Source organism: Lissotriton vulgaris, chromosome 4_1 (genome assembly GCF_964263255.1).
Source record: "Lissotriton vulgaris chromosome 4_1, aLisVul1.2, whole genome shotgun sequence".
Taxonomy (NCBI): Eukaryota; Metazoa; Chordata; class Amphibia; order Caudata; family Salamandridae; genus Lissotriton; species Lissotriton vulgaris.
The window spans coordinates 1,457,961,241-1,457,981,710 of record NC_141691.1 but is presented as its reverse complement, the minus strand read 5'-3'; the positions used below and the strand labels follow the sequence as shown (position 1 = coordinate 1,457,981,710).

Here is a 20,470-nt window from a genome sequence, read left to right as displayed (position 1 = left end):
CTTCTTTGCTCTCCTGCATCCCTCTAAGGAAGAGGAGTGTCTCCACCGACCTGGCCCAAAAAGAGCATTGTTGTTCTACCTTCACTGCACTAAAGTGTGGAAATGTGCTTTTTAAGGGGCACACTGGTGCAGGGTTCACCCTTCTCTTGGCCACGGGTCTATAGACCTACAACAAAATAGAGCTTGAAACTGAAGCTGGAATTCAAAATAACAAGCGTATTCACTCACTCATGAGTGAGACCACGTCCATACAATACCCTCAAGTGTTCCAGGTGATAGCGGCTTGAATACACAGAACTTGGTGCTTATATACAGAGTTTTCTGCACTGGTAAGCATGTAGTTACAAATAGAAGGTACAAGCATACACAGGAATAACTATCGACAACCATGGGCAGATGGAGATCACATAGTCAACAAAGTGGGAGGAAGAACAGAATTGCTCACAATAGCAAATAGTGATCAAAAGTTACATCTTTAGCCAGGTGCATTCTAGCTGCTACAGGCCTTTTCTCAGACATTGCTTTGGCTCAGTACAGAAGGAGTTAACTAAAGCTGATGATACAAGCAGAATAGAAAGGCAAGCAACAGTGAAGAAGGAAGAATTACATGTCTGACAAAATGGATGCCACAAACAAGATGGCTTCAGCGCATGCTAACACCAATTATTTTAGATTTCCACAGACTTCCCTTTTAGCATTAGCTATTGTTATTGTTATTGTTATTGTTATTATGGGTTTATATAGCGCCGGGTCACCTACAGGTCTCAGGGCACTTTGACCACAGAACATAACATCCAGGAGAGAGAGAAGGTGGAATGCCTAGGCTGGGCTGAACGATGTTCGGAACAAGCTGGTCTTCAGGGCTTTCCTGAAGCGGAGTAGATTCTCCTCCTTTCGGAGAGTTTCAGACAGGGCATTCCAAAGCTTCGGTACTAAAACCGAAAAAGATCTGCCTCCCATTGTGGCCAGCTTAAAGCGAGGACATACAAGGAATTTGGCATCAGAGGACCTAAGATTTCTTTCCGGCCTATATATCTCGATCCGTTCCTTGATGTAGGTCGGGGCCTTCCCGTAAATGGCTTTGTGGGCTATGCAGAGGCTTTTGAAAACAGACCTCTGTCCAATTGGTAACCAGTGTAGGTCTTTTAACAATGGAGAGGCATGGGTTCTCCGCGGGAGATTGAAGATAAGTCTGGCGGCGTCATTTAAGACTACCTGAAGTCTGTTTGTTAGTGTTTTTGGCAGGCCTAGGTATAGCGCATTGCCGTAATCGAGTCTTGACACTATAGTGGCCGAGACCACTGTGCGTAACATCGATTGGGAAAGAAGAGGGGCCAGTTTACGCAGCTGTCTTAAAAGACCTGTACAAATGCCAACCACTGTGGAAACCTGGTTGGTCATTGAGAGGCCACTGTCCAGTTTAATACCCAGACTTTTGACCGTGGCTGCCGGCTGTGGGGTTGGGCCCAGCTCCTGGGGCCAGTACAAGTCACTCCAGGAGGTGCACTTGGATGGTATTATCAGCACCTCTGTCTTCTCCGGGTTGATTTTGAGCTGGTTGATGGACATCCAGTGGACCGTGTATCGGAGTATATCTTGCGCATGCAACTGGGCATGTGTTGTATCATCTATGCCCAGCAGCAGCTGCGTGTCGTCAGCATAGTTGAATACTCGGCAGCCCATTCCCGCTAGTGTGTTAATCAGGGGCTGTAGATATATATTAAACAGGAGTGGGGATAGTGCTGAACCCTGGGGGACACCACAGGTCAGACTTCCCACTCCTGATACACTGTCTCCCATCTGGATTCTCTGCGTTCTCCCAGATAAAAATGATTCCAGCCACCGAAGGGCTAGGCCCTGAATCCCAAACCCAGCCAGCCTGTTCAGCAGGATGGGATGGCTGACAGTATCGAACGCCGCCGATAGGTCTAACAAAATCAGGGCGCTCGGTCTTTTGCTGTCAGCCATCCTTCTGAGCTCATCCAGCACCGAGAGCATGACCAACTCGGTGCTGTGGTGTGCACGAAAGCCTGCTTGCCTCTCATGGAGTAGATGGTTAGACTCCAGATAGCTTGACAAAGATTTGAGTACATGCTGTTCGAGTACTTTAGACAGGAAGGGCAGCTGAGATATAGGTCGATAGTTTTTTAAAACATTGGGATCTCCCCCCACTTTTTTTAGCAGCGGTCTTACACGGGCTTCCTTGAAGCCAGTTGGGAGCCTGCCAGTACTCAGGGATTTATTAAGTATGGCTAGAATATGGTTCTCTAGGATTGGTCCTGCCAAGCGGAAAATGCTTGGGGGGCATGGATCTGCTGGGGAGCCAGATTTCGTCTTTCTCATCAATAACTTATTAGCTGAAGACATCTCCAGGATTTGGAAGGTACATGGAAGATATCATTTACATATATTCTCATGAGTGCATTAATTTCCCGGTCCATTGCTAGGTGGGCATTTACATTCTCAGCATTTTGTGTAGTCGATATACACGAGGTATAGGTAGAAATTCAAAGGGAGCAGAGCATCGGGCCACATTGAATTCATAGGCAAGGAATGAAAAGAATCGCAGCGAATATACTTAGAGCTGACTGTAATTTCCAGCCCCATACAGTAAACATATTCCATAGCCATCCAGTCAAAGTCCATGTCCCTGAATCCTGGTGAATTTCAGTGGCTATTTTGTGCATCTTGGAAATTGCTTCAAAAACTGAAGGGGCGTGGTCAGGGATGTATACGCAGCAGCTGCTACCAATGATGCGACCTGTTTTGGAGAGACACAATTCTCACAATTTGTAGTTCTTCCGTGACATTACCAAGTACCATGGCTGTCTGATTGTTTACAGCCTCTACAACACATGTCAAACGTCGGATCTTTCTGCTGTTTAGGACCGCACCAACAAAGAAGAATAGTCCCACGTTAAAATCAATATACTGCTGCAGTGCAGAATGGGTTTGATCCACTTCATCATTGTGTATTGTCCTCTTGAATCAGCTCTTAGAAATGTCATTATACAGTTTATATTCTTTATGGTAGGATGCAGGTGCCAAAAACACAGGTGGAAGCAAAAAGGACAGTTAGCAGCTTCCAGACCACCCAATAGGTAGGTGGTAATAACCTTTACTTCCACAAATGAAATAGGTGTTGTGTGAGGACCAAAAAACTACTATTGTTTATTCCAGTAATGTTCCATACTAAAGTACACTCACTTTTTCCCACAGGCATACTGCCAATACTGCTCACACAGAGATCCACTCGAGCTCTAGTGACAGCAATAACAGAAGGCCCATTTCCCTTGGAGGTTCGAGTGTTGGGGAAAACCTAGCATGCAGAGTAATTTCCTTGACGATACTCCTCCATTTCCCATACAGTTCCATTAGCTTGTGGATCTCCTTCCTCATCAGGGTAACACAATTTATTCAACTGAAAGTTTAGTCTTCCTACATCAGCATAACTAATGTTAGCAACTTCAGAAGCCCACAAGAATGCAAACCAGGCTCTGCAGGAGCCATTGTGTGAAAACGGCAAGCGAATAAAAGGAGTTCCTCCCTTTTTCTGATATGCTGGCATCATTCCACATACCCAGCAGTTGGTAACATTTGTAGCATTGTGTGTATGGTGCAACATCTGAATAAAAGTGTTATTGAGGTAGGACATTCTATGCTGCTTCTCATGATAAGGAAGATTAAAGTAATGGTGTTCAATGGGGACAGGAGTAGTAGCAGTCAGCAAATTTCAAGCAGGAGCTACACCCTCTACAACCCATGTTATTGTAGCAATAAACTCAATTGAAGTGAGTTCAATAATGAACATAGTCTTTCGATCAAAGACTCTTGCAGCAGTTTGCTTCTTCTCCTTAGACATGCTCACCTAGTCATTGAACAATAAAACAAATGGTGCCCTAAGCTCCTTGGCAGACGTAGGTTTCTTCACTGAGGTTGAGACGAGCTATTGCTAAAAGGCTACAATCCTTTGTAGTCAGTCTTTAACCACCCAGGATAGTGGCTCAAATAGTCTTTTTCAGCAACGAATTGTCTTTCTTCCTGGGTCGCATCTGATATAGAGATGTACCAGGGATCGTGTGTTCCGGTAAGACTTCCTCAGGTCCTTCAGGTAACTTAGCTTGTCCTTTTTCTGTAGCCAGGATGTCGCTGTGATCTGCCAATGCAGCTGGTCTCACTAGGTCTTGCAGCACTTTCTAACAGTGTGTTGCAAGGACCCAGTTCTTCTGGTTGGTCACTCGAACCGCAGTCCTGGTAGCATCTGGGTGCTAGAGAACTGGCTCTCTGGAAGGACTTTGTGACAACGTAGTCACCAGGGCGCAAGCAGTGGCCCTCACCTTGCGACCTGTCTGGAAGAGTCTCCCGAGCCTGTTGATAGATAGAAGACAAACTGTCAGTCAACTGAGACAAATAGTCATTCATCAATACATAGGGTACATCATGCATAGGGCGTGGCTTAGGAATCCCCCAAATATTCATTAGCCTTCTGAAAACCACCTCATACTGTGTGAGGCCAGATCATGTATGTGGTAATGATCTAATAGATCACAATGCTAAGGGCAATGCATAAGGCCATTTCAAAGATGTAGAAACCTGTACTTTAGCCAATTTTAGTTTCAGGGTAGAATTGTAACGTTCCACTAGTCCTGCTGATAGTGGGTGAAAAGCAGCATGAAACTTCTGCTTAGTTCCTAACCCTTTCATAAGATACTCAACAACTTGCCCAATGAAATGGGGTCTGTTGTCACTCCATAAAACTCGACAAATTCCAAATCTAGGGAAAAATTATCCATCGTGACGTATGCCTCCACCCATTTACTAAAGGCACACACCACTACCACAACATACTTCAGATTATTAGAGCCTTCAAGCTGGATATAATCCATTTGCAGAACCTCAAAAAGTTCAGTAGGTATTGCAAACCCTCCAGTTGGAGTTTGTGTTCCCTTTCCCGGATTATAATGCAGACAAATCAGACAGGACTGGACTAGTTTCTTAGCTGTACCGACAATCTCTGGACAATCCCAAACTTGCTTTGCTATTGAGGATGCTCCAACATGTGCTGGCCCATGTGCCATGTGAATCATAGGGTGTAAATAGGTTGCGGGTAACTAACATTTTGTCATTTTTTTTTCCCTCCTACAGCCCTAATCGTCCAATGCTCCCTCCTTGGATCATTGGTCTAATTCATCGACAGAGGCAGATTGTTGCATTTCCAGAACTTCTTGACTGACATCATGCCATTGTTCAGCCTGTGATTTAACTACATACATGGATGTAGTACTTTGTTGCATTGCAATCTCACGAGCTGTGTAGTCTGCAAAGGCATTGCCTGCTCCTATTTTGTCAGTCACTTTCTTGTTTGCGCTACACTTAACAATTGCCACTTTCTTAGGGTATGTCAAGGCACTATTTGTGTCCCAAGTGAAGTGAGAAAGCCTCTTCCTTTCCAGAGTTGGGCAAAGCTATGTACCACGCTAAAGGCGTATTGGCTATCAGTGTAAATATTAACAAGCAAATCTGTACTAAGCCCGTATGCTCTTGTCAGTGCTATCAACTCGGCAGCTTGATCTGACTTCTGGGGGATACGAGCAGTCTCAACTATTATCTGAAGTGTTGTAATTGCATAAGCAGCAGATGTAGTACAATCAGGCAACTTCAGGCAAGACCCATCAACCCCCAGTTCCCCATCAACACTAGAAAGAGGTGTATCTTGTAGGTCAATACGACCCTTACTTTGTTCTTCAGTAAGGGCTATACAGTCATGTAGCTCTTGTGACTGAGACTGAGTAGCTGGCAATAATGTAGCAGGATTCAGAGTCAAACATCTTTTCAGTGTGATATGAGGGGCCAAAAGTGTCAATTCATAGCATGTCAAATGGGCACTAGTCAAATGTTGTGTTTTTCGTTTGGTTTAACAAAGCATCAACTGAATGGGGTACTAGCAAAAGCAATCTGTGACAAGACTATTCCCTCACTCTGACGTATGGACACAGCCGTCGCTGACAGTGCTCTAAAACACCCAGGCAACGCACGAGCAACTGGATCAAGGACAGTTGAGAAATATGCACAAGGACGTTGCTTATCACTGTGTGTCTTTGTTAAAATGGAGAGCGCAACCATCCCTCTTGTGTACATAGAGTGTGAAGGCCTTAGTGTAGTCTGGAGTTCCTAATACTGGCGCAGAACAAAGAGCGTGACGTAATAGTTGAAAAGCATTCTGTGGTCCATGGGAGAGGCATTGGAGTGTCTTTAGTAAAAAAGGGCCCTGCGCTTCTGGCGTGCAAAAAAATTAAAAGTACTGACATCTGCGCACATATATGGGCACCGCGATGTCATAACCGATACTCACAATGCAGACATCATGCGGAGCCAAATGCAGCAACCATACAGCGCGCGCAAGGGGTATTGTGCAGCAAAAGCTTCCGGATCCGGCCTGATGCCTGGGAAATACAAAGGTAAGGAATCTGCAGCTAGATAATCTCTACTAGATAATGCGTTACCGAAGGTAAGTAACTTGGTCTTCATTCCCTTCGTTATAATGGGCGGCACATGTCATTCTTTTCTGAACCTTTTGCACTCTCTTTTAGACATCAGACCTAAGGGTCTCCCTGCTTTACCTTCATCAGTGGTATTATAACGTCTTCACATTGAATCCGAGCCTCTGTAGTTTTGTTTCCCTGTGCCAAAGCTCCAGGCATAGTTAGTACTTCATTCTTTTCCTGAGCTGTTGTCTATTGATGATCCGTGGTGATGCAATTATTGGGGGCATACTTTTGCCTGGGGGCTGCTGGGAAAGCCTGGGCTGTCTCTTGTTTAAATGCAACTACCTGGGCAGCAGTATTAAGTGAGCGGTGGCCTGAGGGGCAAGTTTCGTTTGATGTGGTCCATCTTATCTTGGACTGTATTCGATTGCTGGGAGACTTGTAAAGGGAGCTTGTGCCAGTCGCAGTTACTTCAGCATAAGTCAGTGTATTTGCGGGCTGGGTAACACTAGCCATTGCACTACCCGTGGCGTTGTCATCCGGCACCACTTTTGATTGTGGTGGAGCCTCATTGTGTGTTGTATTGATCTGCCTTACATGACTGTTCAACTGAAGCAACAACCTTGTTGTGTGTTTTAATACAGCCAAACCTGTTGTGTTTTTTAATACAACCACCAAGCCATTTAGGACTTGTGACCTGCTTTTCCAATATGGTCAAGCAATGACAAGTGGTGTATGTAGTTGCCGAGTCTGGTTGAGCTCTTGCAATTAATTTGTTTAGTGTTTCCAGCTTGGCATCTATACCTTAAATAAATACCACCATTGTGTTTAAAAGGGCAACATGTATCTTTAGTTTTGTTTAGTAGAAGTTCATGGCTTCTACAGTGACCTGTTGTGTATCAAGAAGGGTGGTCCAACATTCTGTGTTATAAGGCCCTTTCACTGGGATCAACAGGCATTTGGGTGTGGTGGCTACCCAGTCTTCCTGACTGGAAAAAGAGAACAGTGGTAGCCCCAATATACCTGGGTTAGGGTAGAGTTGTGTAGTTCCTGGTGTTGAAGTATTGGATTTTAGGAGATAGCTTACCTCACTTTCGCTTTCAAGAACATCAGTTGGTCTAATTCTGTTATGCTGGCCCCATCTGGGACATGAGTGATCTTCACATGGTCTTCAATGTGGTCTTGGTCATGATCATGTTAGTGATCCGGATCACGGTCATAGTCTTAGCCTTGTAAGTTGTCAGGATCTTGTGATGTAAAAGAATCCATCAGGACTTCGGAAGTAACCTTGGTTGTTGTTGTTTACGAATGTTCCCTTCGTCCCCTTGGGATCTTTTGGGCGACGCTGGCAGCACAGGATGCCTCCTTACTTATTGCGATCTTGCATGCTGGGAGTTTCGCAGTAACACTGCCCTCATCTTTAAATTTCTTTAAAAAGTCAAACACTGAAGGTGTAAAAGGGCTGTTCATGAATCCTCTGGATCTGCGTTTGTGTTACTTTTGTATTGACTGTCTCAGTCTTAGTATGTTTGTCCTGGGGTATTTTGTTTAGTCTCCTTCCTGTTTCCGGCTGGCAGACTGCAGCCTCCCAGATTTTATGATGGGCCTCTTATCCCCCTTAAACTTGGTGCTTTGGGGGTTGTTCTTTATGCTCACTCTTGTGCAGTACTGTTGAAGTTTTAGCTTTGGTTACGGGTGGATGCAATGCCAAAATGGAGCTGAAGGAGAGTGATACAGATTCAGGTTACTGCCTCGAGTGAGTTGGTTAACAATGGGAGCAATGATTGCCATTGCGAGAATGACGATGAAAGTAACAATGATCAGTACAGCTCGCAATAATCCCCCTTCCTCGGTGATAAGGCACAATTAGAGCGATTGAGACAGGAAGTCAATCCAATCTGATTGATCAATCTGTGATTTCAGGGGGGGGGGGCTTTTTAGTGCTTTTAGGCCCAAAAGGTCTATGAGTCAGAGGACATTGGAGGGCTCTGAGGAGTGCAAGCTGCACCAACACCTGGGCTGCCCACCTCTGCCTGCCTCTGAGCCTCACTCCCCTCTGAGAGGGCCCTAATGTCACTCACTTCAGAGACAACAAAATCCTCCATGGTCATGCGCAACTCTCACAGCCTGCCCAAGCCACCACGCCACCTTACCTTATCTCCATTTTTGGTTTGGTGGTTGTGGTTGAGGAGGGTGTCACCATCCAAGGAGCGGTTTTGGAATCCTGGCGGTGTGTTGGTGTCTTATAGGAGAATGGGTTGTGCAGGCGGACAGGTGACACCCCAGAGGGCCACCTGAAGGGCTCCCTCACCAAACTCTTACTTGACCCGCTGGTTCCTGGCAGGTTCCCAGCCCCTCGGGCACAACCCGCAGAGAGGATCAGGAGTTGTAAGTGGTTTGATGACACCCGTGGGCCGCTAGCGAGCCATGGTGCTCTTGGCCCACAGCTCCAAGTTCCGAGAGGTCCAAGAGGTCTGGCGACAGCAGTCGCACAATCACATGACCTGAATCCGGAAGCTGTGTAAGATGTTTTGCTACCATGCTTCCTGCTGGTACTTCACACCTATTGACACATGTCAATCATTCAGTGGAATATGCAGCTACATTGTGCCCAGCACTGGTAAAATCTTTCATGCAGAATCCATGTATTTGACGAGGTGCTTTAAGACTTTCCGTGCTGAATGATAGACTCCAGTCTGATGTACAGGAGTTCGTTCTCCTTGGCCCCGCCAGAACTCACAATTGTGACTGATGCATTGCCTCTGAGCTTCTTAATGGTCTTCTTCAATGGGGCAGCCTCACCACATGATTCTTCTGGAGCTTCATGCAGTCTGGCTGGTCCTAAAGGTTTTTCAGCCCTCTATCAATGGCAAGTAAGTTCAACTGCTGATGGACAACTCGTCCTCCATGTGGAACTGCAACAAGCACAGCAGAGTGGGGTCTTGTGCCCTCTGTCAGACGACTCTGATATTAGGGCAATAGTTGGTACTTCAAGTCATCTGGCGCAGGATCCTTCAAAATCAAGGCAGGTTAATTTTGCACACGTCTTGCTGCATGTGTGGCATCTGCACCAAGAGGTGGCATGCGGTATTGTCGCCCCATGGAGTGTATCCATGGTAGACCTATTTACCACCTCAGTGTCCTGTTGTCTGAGCTGTTAAGTTTCCATCTTGGGTTCTTTTGGAGAGACGTTCTGCATTCAGTAGGCCATAGATTGGGCTCAGAGAATGTGGTACTCTGATCTGCTGACTTTGAACATCTGTCCTCCACTTCATTTTCTTTTTCTGAGGATCTAATGTCCCAGCAGCAGGGTAGGGTGTTCCATCCAAACCTCCGCAATCCAGACCCTCGTGCATAGAGTTTGAGCAGCACCAACTGAAATCCTTCTACTACGTCCATTTATTCAGGCGGTTGGTCCAAATTTGTCACCTAGTACAAAACAAGACCAGTTGACCCTATACAGGCGAGATTCTTTGACTTTTGAACGTTATCAGCCCTCTGGCATTTTTTAGTTTGCCTACTTTTTTTTAAATTGCCATTTGTGATGCATTTCTTAAAAGGGCTTTCTCATATGTTTTTTTCTCTGCTCTCTAAATTATAACCTAGGGGGACCTCTATTTGTTCTTATTATTTTTTATGTGTGCTTCCCTCGAGTCTGACCGAGTTGTATTCTGAGTCTCTTGACCATGATACCTGTTTCTTATAACAATCACTTCTGCTTGTCCTGTAAGTGAGATGCAGGTTTTTTTAATTAGTTCAGCCGTTGCTGTTCTAGTTCATGCTTGTACATAGGGCTCTTGCATCCTTTCTTCCGAAAGTGGTGTCACCCTTCCATGTAGGGCAGTGCGTCACATTTTACATGTCCTTTTCTCTGGCACATCCATCCGAATAGGAGTAAATGCTACAGTGATTGGATTCACAACCTGACCTTTTTTCTCACTGACGTAACTAAGGAGTACTGTGTGGATGATTAGCTGTTTGTTGGGTTTGCCAGTGATAAGAAACGAAAGGCAATCTAGAAATGGACCTTATTTCAGTGGATATTCCTTTGTATCAAGATGTGTTTTGCTTTTGTCAAAAGACACCCTCTTATGGAACTTTAAGCTCATTCCAACCAGGTGAAGACTGCAACTACATCTGTGGTTGAGGCATTTTGGTTTCACATATCTGCAAGTCAGCAGCCTTTGCATCCGTCCATACTATCGTCAGCACTACAATGTTGATTCACAAGTTCACAGTGACGGCTGTTTTGAACACTTGGTAATGTAGGACTCTCTTGTTTAAAAGTCTGCTCCTCAGACCAACCTCTTTAGAGAGGCATTGATTTGGTATTGATTCACAAGGTGAGGAATCTGCTTTTGAAAGTATTAACTAAAAGCATAAGCCACTTACCTTTGCTAACTCTATCTGGTGGCTACTAAGTTACCATAGATTTCTCACACCTCTCCTACTTCCCTCAATTCTGCAGTGGTCTTTCTGATATGAAAAAGGTCTCAAGTTAGATTCACAAAATGTTAGTTGAAATCAAACCTGCTGGCTATGCTCTGTCTGAGGGCATGAAAAGAAATATTGAAAACACTGATGTCAACATGCAAGAGTTGCACCTTAATGAAGCATCTGTGGAGATTCACAAGTTTAGGATGCTGCATTTAGACAGAGTATCCACCAGAAGGGGCATTACCACTGCCTCAGTTGGATCTCCTTGGCCGTGAGGTAGGTGGTGCAGTGATGGATGACAATCCACTATCTCTTATCCATTCCTGTGCCTTTATTAGGTATCTGCAGACTAGAGAAGGCAAATCACTATATGCATTGTCACCTGTGAGTCTGCACACCCCCAAAGCTGGGAGTAGATTTGAGTTGGTGTTGATGTGGCAGTGTGTGAGCCGCTGCCAGCTTGACACCGGTTCTCCACTTTCGCATGAGTGACTGACCTCTAGGTGGGGAGGGGAAAGCAGAAGGAAGGCCAGATATTTTATGTTTTTGTATTTGTTTACGGTGTGGACGGTTTCTTGGGGAAGGTGGTAGAACTACAGTGGAGTATGTGGGCAGTGGAGAGCGTCGCCGAGGGAGGGTGGCAATACAGCCATTTTTCTATTTTTTAATTGCCTGGTAGGGGATCTCCTGAGTGGGTTTTGGAGGAAGGAATTTGGTCTATGGTTGAAAGTGCACATTTTGACTGCCTCGTCTATGCTTCATCCCCTGCACAGCTGTTCAAGCTGTTACATGGGATCAGCTCACAGGAAGGTGCTTGATGTTGCTGAAGATTGGAGTATCAGGACTGGTTGTCATTGTTAACTGAGCATTGAGTATGCATTGGTTATAAAGAAGATGAAATTAAAATAATTTGAAGTTCATTTCGCTCTTGTATTTTTCCTGTACATCTGGGGCCCGATGTAGGTATCGAAATACCGGTCGGAAACGGCCGAAAATACCGATTTTCGGCCGTTTCCGACCGGTATTTCGATAGTGATATGTAGGGGCATTTCAAAATACAGAATCGGTAATTTTACCGATTCTGTAAAATACCGAATCGGTAAAAATACCGAATCTGTATTTTGGAATGTAGGTAGCACTGAAATCAGTGCTACAGGGGTGTAAGAATTCATAATTTACCACCAACTAGAAGTTGGTGGTAAATAATGAAAACCCTCTAAAAAGCATTTTTTTTGCTTTTTAAACGGTGCCATGTTGCAGACATACATGCCCTTAGGGCATGTATGTCTGCAACATGCGCACCTATACATAATTGAGGGTAGCAACAGGGTGTCAAAGTGACACCCTGTCACCCTTCAATGTTTCCTTAAATTACCCGATCGGTAAATACCGATTCGGTAATTGGCATTCATTCCTACGGGCCTCCAGGCCCATAGGAATGAATGGCAATTACCGAATCGGTATTTACCGATTCGGTAATTACCGAATCATTCCGATTCGGTAAATAATTTGGTAAATATACCTACATCCCGATTGCCAGTTCTTAAATACCGAATCGGTATGATTCGGTATTTAAGAATCGGTAATCTGGGATTACCTACATCGGGCCCCTGATGGCTTATTCTTCGGAAACTCTGTTTTTCATTAACAGTGATGCGAGTTGAATGGATCCAGGGGATCCATAGGGAACTGATTTCTGGGCTCAGTGTTTCTTCTATATTGTAATATCCTCTTAACTAGTAGTAGGTTTTCTTTTATTGCACTGTTAAGCAACTAGAGTCTGGAAATTTTGTAAGATGCAAAAAAGCTGCACCAGGAAAGCATTAAACAGTGTTAAATTACCTGATGCTTACAAGGTTTCTCTTTGATACTGTTACCTTTCCAGATCCTAATCAATATTTCTTTCTCCACTCTTGGTCACTTTTGTGGTGGGATATTTTGACAAAATGTTGAAGCTGCAAGTTATGGTTTTGTTGTTGCCACTTGCCATTTTACCTGAGGCTCTGATAAGGCACCAAATTTAAATAAAAGTTACCTTACCCTTAATTTAGTTCTGATGGAGGATTGTGACCATGCATTAGCCTGAAAGAATACATGGCCAGCATTATTACTTTTGTATAACTCTTTTTTCCTCAGGCTAGTCTAATGTCAACTGCATTGATTTTACCTAAGACTAATTTTTAAAAAAAATATATTTTTATTGCATAAAGAACAGACCTTATACAGTATTACACAAATTATCGCCACATCACCATCATATGCATCATCACCATGAACAATAATTACAAACAACATCTATTTTACGTTTCCTGCCCTTCAATCCTATTTCTTCGTATTTCTAATTCTACCACTGGGGACACACATATTTCTCCTCTGTACATGTTCCACTTGGCCCATTTCCTATCCCATTTCTTCGGACACCCTCGGGCAATAAACACTTCCGTTTCAGAAATCATGCATTTATCCAGTTCCCTCAGCCACACTGCCACTCCTGGCGGCCCGACACATCCCCATCCGCTAGCAATTTCTCTTTTAAAAAGCGTAAAACCCAGCGTTGCAAACTGCTGCTCCGTTTCCGTAAGATCCGTAGCCTCCCAGATGTTCAGTAAGCATAGTCGTGACGTCAGTGCAATTGGCTTAGTTAGGGCTGACCGCAGGTGCATCGCTACCCTATCCCAATGGTTCTGCACCATTGGGCATTCCCAGACCATATGATAGAAGCTAGCTGACTGTCTGCACCCCTTGAAACATAGATCGTCCGACTTTGACCCAATCTTCGCCAGAGTAATCCCAGTCAAGTATGAACGGTGTAGGATATGGAGCTGTATGAGTCGGTATCGAAGTGTAATGGCAGCCTCTCTAGGAGACATTAGCGCTTGTCTCCAGTCCTCCTCTTCTATAGCCCCTAAGTCTTTTTCACATTTCTCCTTAAGCTGTACGAAGGAATCCGGCATGTGGTTACTGAGCTTCCTATAGGTTAGGGAGATCGCCTTAGTATGTAATTGCCCATCTAGTAGACGATCCTCCAGGGGAGAATATTCTGGTATATCTGCACAGTCGGGAAACGCCGCCATCAGTGCGTGTCTGATTTGCAGATACCGGAAGGCTTTACTGGGTGCCAGATGATACTTTTTCTATAGTTCTTCAAACCGCAAAATCCTACCATACCTAATCAGATCTCCTACCACCGAAATGCCAATCATATCCCATTTGTCAAACCCGGGGTGGTGGCAGAGCATGCCCAGCTTTTGTGCGAACCATAGCGGCGTCATAGTAGTGAGTCCGTGTGCCCAACCCAATCGGGAGTTAACGAGCCTCCATATCAGCAGGGGATGTTGAGTGGGGCCTACCAGCTGCTGTCTCCGTGACATCAAATAGAGCGCCCCAAGATAGCCTGCCCTATTCATCTGATATCTATCTAAGGCACATGCCGGGTCATCAGGTAGGGCATATTTCCATCTATTCACTGTGGTCAATTGCGAGACCCTATAATAGAGCCGGATATCTGGCAGAGCTATATCCCCATCATACCATCCCTTCGTTAATTTTAGGAGCGCTATTCTGGGAGCCGTTCCATCCCACAGTAGTGTACGCACCTCCCCCTCCACCGCACCAAAGAAGGCATCCGGAACTCTAGTTGGACAATTCTGTAACACATAAAGGAAACGTGGAAGGGCGAGCATCTTAAAAAGGCAGCCCGCCCAACCAGGGACAGTGGCAGGTATCTCCAATGCTGGACATCCGCTCGCAACCGAGCAAGCAAGGGCGCCAGGTTGTTCTTATAGAAAAATCCCAGATCTGGCGTAACAAAGATCCCTAAGTATTTAAAACCGTCTACTGCAACCATTAGGGTGCAGTCCATTGTAAGACGTGGAGTCGATCCGTGAAGCATGTACAATATCAATTTGCCCAAATTAATAGCATATCCAGAATACTTCCCAAAGTTAGTAACAATATCTAGGACCACTCGAATGGACCTATAGGGATATGCTAGGTATAACACTATATCATCTGCGTAGAGTGATATTCTATCTTCGTAGTTTGCGGACCATCGCAAACCCCTAGTCATCAGGTCCTTCCTTATCCAAGTCGCCAAGGGTTCCAGCATTAGTGCAAATAGTAGCGGCGACAAGGGACACCCCTGCCTAGTACCTCTACGGAGGGGAAATTGTCTGGATGTGCAGTTGTTCACTCTAACCTGACCGGATATGTCGGCGTATAGCAATCGCACCCATCGTATGAATTTCGGGCCCAGTCCCGCTCTCACTAACACCTCAAACATATAAGTCCACTCTATCGAATCAAAGGCCATAGGGGCGTCCAGGGTCAGTATAGCGGCGTCTTCTTCTAAGTATTTCCGCCGGGCCAGCACGATGTGCAGGCGAAGGATATTAAGGGCCGTATTTCTCCCTGGCATAAAACCGGACTGGTCAGGGTGCTCCAGGGAGGATATAACAGACCCCAGCCGTGTGGCCAGAACCTTCGCCCAGACTTTAGCCTCCACGTTAATTAAGGAGATCGGCCGATAAGACCAACAATCCTCCACTGGCTTGCACGTTTTATAGATGACAACAATACTTGCCAGCCGCTGGTCTGGGGGTAGGACTCTTGTCCCAGCTCTCCTGATACATGGCCCGTAAATGAGGGACCACGTGGGTGGCCATTGCTTTAAGAAATTCCACCGGGGTACCGTTGGGTCCCATAGCCTTCCCCGATTTTATACGGCCGATGGCCGTTCAGATTTTCTCATCAGAGTAATCAGCCTCCAGGGATTCCCTATTGTCAGCGGATAGAGTAGGCAGCGCAAACTCCTCCAGAAGCTGACGCGACTCCTCAGTTGTATAGATGGCCGGCGAGTATACTTCCTCGAAGTGGGCAGCAAATGCCTCTGCTATATCATCAGGGCAAGTTACAGTGTCTCCATTGGACGCCCGTATTCTAGGTACCCATCTCGTACCCTGCTCCCTCCTTTCCAGCCAAGCTAGCGTTCTACCAGCCCTGTCTCCCAACTCTTAAAGTCTATGGTGAACAGCTGTCTGTGTTGCTATCATATGTTCTCGGGCTTTTAACTTGTACTCATCTCTTTTGAGCGTCATGGCATGGAGCAACTCCTCTGAGGGGTTGAGCACATACCCTGCCTCAACTTCCTTTAGCTCATCCTCCAGCCGTGCCATTAGCTCCCGCCGTTTTGCAACATATTGCGTTTTCAACGAGAGGGCATGACCTTTCAGCACTACCTTGTAAGCTTCCCAGATCGTTTGGGCCGAGTCCACATACCCCACATTTTCTTTAAAAAAGTAACCAGTCTGTACACTCAACTCCTCTCTTATATCTGGGAGCCATTCTGACTGAAACGTGGCTAACTGAAGCCCTGAAGCCTCCACACCTATAATGGACATACTAGTCCCCCCCCAACTATCACATTATTAGACTCGACAGATCTGGCAAGACAGGCGGGGGAATCGCATGCATCTACAGGAGCAACCTCGTTGTCACTGAAGGTCCCTCCCCCTCCCTCTCCTCCTGCGAACTTATCTGCCTCGATATTACTAGTGAGAGCAAACCTGTGTGCTCCCTTCATGTTATCTACCACCCACCCAGGGACAACCTCACCTTCTCCCAACAACTCATGGACACGATATCCACCAACGCCGGTCGACAGATCAATCAAATCTACTTGGGAGACTTCAACCTCCACTGGAACGACCAGAAAGACGCTGTGGTGAATAGCCTTAAGACTTTCCTCAACGCGCTTGACCTCACCCAAATCTGCAACCGTCCAACACATGAAAAAGGCTCTATCCTTGACCTTATCATCGCCAAAGAAGACTCTACCCAGCTGGAGGCAATCGAACCCTGTGACTGGTCAGACCATCACATCATCACCTTCGTCATCAACGAAAAGGTCAAACTTAACCCGGCTCAACCTTCCAAAACCAAGATCTGGAAGAGGGACATGAAGAATCTTAACCCAAACTCCTTGCCTGCCCACACAGGCAAGGAGTTTTCTTCCCCCGACGGGCGTCTCTGATGTGCATTCGCTGACCGACCTCTACCTAGGCACTATGTCTGCAATAATCAATGAAGCCACACCCCTGCAAATGAAGAGAGTCGCCACCAAGAACTCGAACCCATGGTATGATGGTAGACTCAACGAAGACAGACGTGCTATGCGCATGGCAGAGCGCACATGGAGATCTGACCCCTCAGCACTACACCTTAGAGAGCTTAAGAGTAAGAGAAACGCTTACTTCAGAAAAATCAAACGCTCGAAATCAGTCTTCTTTAGCCAACAGCTGGATCAAGCAAAAAACCGACCAAGAAAACTGTTCGAGTTAGTCAAAACCCAAACCAAGACACAACCTCTACAACCTAACAGCTCAACAAAGGATATTCCAAGTTGCGAAGACTTTTCTGCTTTCTTCAAGCAAAAGACCGACAATATAAGAAGTGATTCCTCAAGGATGTAAGTCGATACTCCTGCTCCACAGGCATAACTAACACTCTACCTAAAAACAACGCTTCATGGATGTCCTTCGACATCTATACTGAAAAATCAGTTCACAAGCTGCTCGGCACCCTGAAACCCGCCAATCACCTCACTGACCCCCTACCTGCCAACGCTGTGAAAGCCCTCACCCCCCTGCTCCTCCCACTCTGGACTAAAATCATCAACTGTTCCCTGCAACAAGGTCTCATCCCAGACTCCCTCAAGATAGGGCAAGTCACGCCTATACTCAAGAAGCCCTCAGCTGACCTGGCCGACCTAAACAATTACCGACCTATCACCAATATCCCCACTCTGGCCAAATTGCTAGAAAAATGCGTACAACTCCAACTGACAAAACACATTGAGCGGTTTGACCTCCTCAACCCTCACCAATCAGGATTCAGAGCAAAACATAGCACGGAAACGGCTATGACACACATAATTGATGACGCCCTCCAAATCCTTGATCACAATGAGTCCTGCCTCCTCATCCTCCTTGACCTTTCCTCAGCATTTGATACGGTCAAACATGAGAATCTACTGGAGCTGTTAAATACCAGAATGGGCATATCCGGGACTGTTCTCAAATGGTTCACCTCCTTTCTGCACAACCGGTCTCAGAAGTTCAAGATCAACAACGCACTGTCCTCGCCAGTGCCCGTAACACTAGGCGTCCCGCAAGGTTCCTCCCTATCCCCCACATTGTTCAACCTCATCATGGAACCACTCACCACCTTGCTTCAAGCATCAAACGTACACTTCCATATGTACGCCGATGACACTCAGCTCTACCTCAAGCTTCAATCCCCTGAAGACATCAAACTTTTGAATGCCACACTAAGAAACACCCAAGCATGGCTGGCCGACAATCACCTTAAACTAAATGCTCTGAAAACTGAGTTCCTTCTGATCTCACCTCCTGCGAAAAAGGCCATCACCCAAACCTGGCTCAATCATCTAACCGCACTAAATGTCCAGCCCACCATTGTGGACTCTGCGAAATCCCTTGGCATCACACTTGACTCCAATCTCGACATGCAGCAGCATATCAGCAAAGCAACTAAGGGAGCCAACTTCCAAATCAACACGCTGAGAAAACTCAAACCCTTCCTACCACCCAAAGACTTTCGAATTGTCGTTCCTCGCATAGACTACGGAATTGTGGCTCTCAGCGGGCTCCCCCTAACAACAACGGCGCCCCTACGAGCCTCCTTGAACGCAGCCGCGAGACTCATCACTGGCTCAAGAAAACACTCGCATATATCCCCTGATTTAAAAGCCCTGAACTGGCTGCCTTTTGAAGCCAGAGTTCAGCTGAAAATTGCCTGCATGACACACTCGGCCGTACACCACAAGTCACCCAACTACCTCACTCACAAGCTGACTATATCAGGAGGCTCAAGATCCAACAGAAGCACAAAGAATCTCCTCCTGAAACCTTGTAGATTCCGGAATGAAAAAACATACAAACGCTCCTTCTCAGGAATGGCACCTAGGATCTGGAATGCACTCCCGCCAGAAACTAGGCTTATCCCCTCCTCTGTACTCTTCAAGAAAGAGGTAAAAGCCATCCTTATGGCTAAGTTCACCCTGAACCCTATTGCTACTGGAACAATAACAGCACATGGCTCCTATATTATCGGCTACCTGAATGCTTATCTAAGTTAGTCTCTTTTATGACTTCTACTGGACCAAAATCAGTGCACGGATGCTATATTATTGGTTTCCAGATTGCTTATTAGGGCTGTACACTATGACTTGAGTGCCTTACTTACTTGCAATCAACTCACTACTGCCTACTATTATGTGTTCAACATTGTGTTTACTCACCCTCTGGGGTGCTATAATCTTATTCGAGTCGACATTGCACGGCTTCTATATTATTGCTTTCTGATTGTTATTAGTTTGCATACTCTTGTGCGATTGCTACCCTATTTTGCAAATCACTCACTACCGAATATTTTACTGTTTTCAACAGTTTGATTATCCTACCTACTGTTTCTGTAAAGCGCTCTGATATCTGCAAAGATCTTGTTCGCGCTATATAAAACTTTAAAAATAAATAAATAAATAAATGAAATAACCATGGATTAATGACAATAGTGCGCCTTAGCTGTCGGGCACCATGTGTGAACTCTATACCAACAGGGGAGTTATCTGATAGGCCTCTGGGATATGTCCTGAGCCGTCTAAAATTACCCACTGAGGCTGCATACGTTAAAAAATAGTCAATCCGAGAAAGGCTGCCATGCACACCGGAAAGATATGAATATTAAATAGGGTCGCCTCTCAGCTCTCTTCCAACATCTATCCGACCCAAAGCCATAGTGAAGTCTGACATAAGTTCGTTCGGCCGCATAGTTTGTCGTACAGGATGTCTGTCTGTTAGGTCATTCAACGTCATGTTATAATCTCCCCCCATTATTAAGGTCCCGTCAGTGAGATCTGTAGGCACCCGGCCCAGTTCAGTTAACGCCACCCTCCCCAACGCTGGCGGTGGGTAGACGGATACAATATTTAGGGCTCAACCACTGCAAACCTACCAGCGGCATCTGCCCATGTATTAAGAACAATCAGGGGAACATTTTTCCTAGCCAGGATACACGTGCCTCTGGACCCAGTAGTGTAATCTGCATGCACCGGGAGCTTATATCCCCACCTATTTAGGGCCTTACTTTTATTACCCACCAGATGAGTTTCCTGCATCTGGTGGGTAATGCATCCGGAAATTGCCGTTTCAGATATTGTTGAACTATTCCTCTCAATTTTGTCTCCCAACCAGTTAACATTCCAGGTTAGGACAGAAAGCACCGATTTGCGGTCAGCTACCATCCGCTCCTTGGGCAACCATTGTATTGTAGGTCGGAAATAAGGTCAACAGCAACTGATACATAGGACAGAATCAACACCAGTCATTAATCTGTCATCCAAGCTGGAACGCAAATCAAAAGTACAATATATCATTGTGTGGTCACAGTAAAGTCTGTTCTCTCTCTTTGTAGCAAAAAACCAAACATTTCGAACAATGTTACAGCAACAACAACAACCCCCATCCCAG

At 45.7% G+C, this 20,470-nt stretch overlaps 1 protein-coding gene across 3 annotated transcripts in view; it reads left to right on the top strand.

The window, feature by feature from the left end:
• TRAPPC8 (trafficking protein particle complex subunit 8) overlaps nt 1-20,470 on the top strand; it is a 1,294,567-nt gene that overhangs the window by 1,272,044 nt on the left and 2,053 nt on the right. The gene's annotated exons all lie outside the window — the stretch shown is intronic.